General features: G+C 44.9%; 1 protein-coding gene across 1 annotated transcript in view; it reads right to left on the bottom strand.

Annotated features, from left to right (window-relative positions):
• CGREF1 (cell growth regulator with EF-hand domain 1) overlaps positions 1-1,294 on the bottom strand; it is a 12,109-nt gene that overhangs the window by 10,394 nt on the left and 421 nt on the right. The window lies entirely within an intron of this gene.

Here is a 1,294-nt window from a genome sequence, read left to right as displayed (position 1 = left end):
GGAGGCTGAGGCAGGAGAATGGCGTGAACCCGGGAGGCGGAGCTTGCAGTGAGCTGAGATCGGCCACAGCACTCCAGCCTGGGTGACAGACCCAGACTCCGTCTCAAAAAAAAAAAAAAAAGAAATGCAAGAAAACACGTGGAGCAAAGAAATCAGAAAGTATGTGGCTAAATCTAAATAAACATAGACTGTTAAACAATGATAATTATGTTAATATACGAGGTAAAAAAGCTGGTCTGAACTACAATATTGGACAATGTCATGTAAAGCAAAGATGGTTGTTTGGGAAGAGAGTAGACATATTGATGAACTTTGTTAAATATGCATGTTAAGGCTGGGCACAGTGATTCACGCCTATAATTCCAGCACTCTGGGAGGCCGAGGTGGGCGGATCACCTGAAGCTGGGGGTTCAAGACCAGCCTGACCAACATGGAGAAACCCCGTCTCTACTAAAAATACAAAATTAGCCGGGCAAGGTGGTGCATGCCTGTAATCCCAGCTAGTTGGGTGGCTGAGGCAGGATAATCACTTGAACCCAGGAAGCAGAGGTTGCAGTGAGCCAAGATCGCACCATTGCACTCCAGCCTGGGCAACAGAACAAGACCCCGTCTCAAAAAAGAAAAGAAAAAAATTATGCATGTTAAAAGTTTAAGGATAACCACTAAAAAATCAGAACTGGAATGTATAGCCTCAAACCAGTAGAAAAAAAGAATGGAATTTTAAAAAATGAAATCAAAGAAAGGCAGGAAAAGAGGAAAAAGAAGAAATAAAAGCAGGAAAAGAGGAAAAGGAAGAAATAAAAAGTAAAGGCTGGGTGCATGGCTAATGTCTGTAATTGCAGCACTTTGGGAGGCCGAGGTGGGAGGATCACTTGGGTCCCAGGAGTCTGAGACCAGCCTGGGCAAATCAGTGACACCCTGAGTCTACAGAAAATAATTTAAAAAAAAAAAAAATTAGCTGGGTGTGGTGGCATACATCTGTAGTCCCAGCTACTGGGGAGGCTGAGGTGGGAGGAACATTTGAACCCGGGAGATTGAGGCAGTAGTAAGCTGCGATTGTACCACTACACTCCGGCCTCGGTGACAGAGCCAGACTCTATCTCTAAAAAAACACACACACACACACACACACGCACACAAAACCCAAAAACAAACAAAAAAAAACCCACTAGTAAACAAGACTACACTTAAAGAAATTAAAATAGGCCGGGCGCGGTGGCTCAAGCCTGTAATCCCAGCACTTTGGGAGGCCGAGACGGGCGGATCACAAGGTCAGGAGATCGTGACCATCCTG

The sequence above is a fragment of the Mandrillus leucophaeus genome, unplaced genomic scaffold (assembly GCF_000951045.1).
Source record: "Mandrillus leucophaeus isolate KB7577 unplaced genomic scaffold, Mleu.le_1.0 Scaffold13, whole genome shotgun sequence".
In the NCBI taxonomy this organism is placed as follows: Eukaryota; Metazoa; Chordata; class Mammalia; order Primates; family Cercopithecidae; genus Mandrillus; species Mandrillus leucophaeus.
This window is presented reverse-complemented; position numbering and strand designations above follow the sequence as displayed.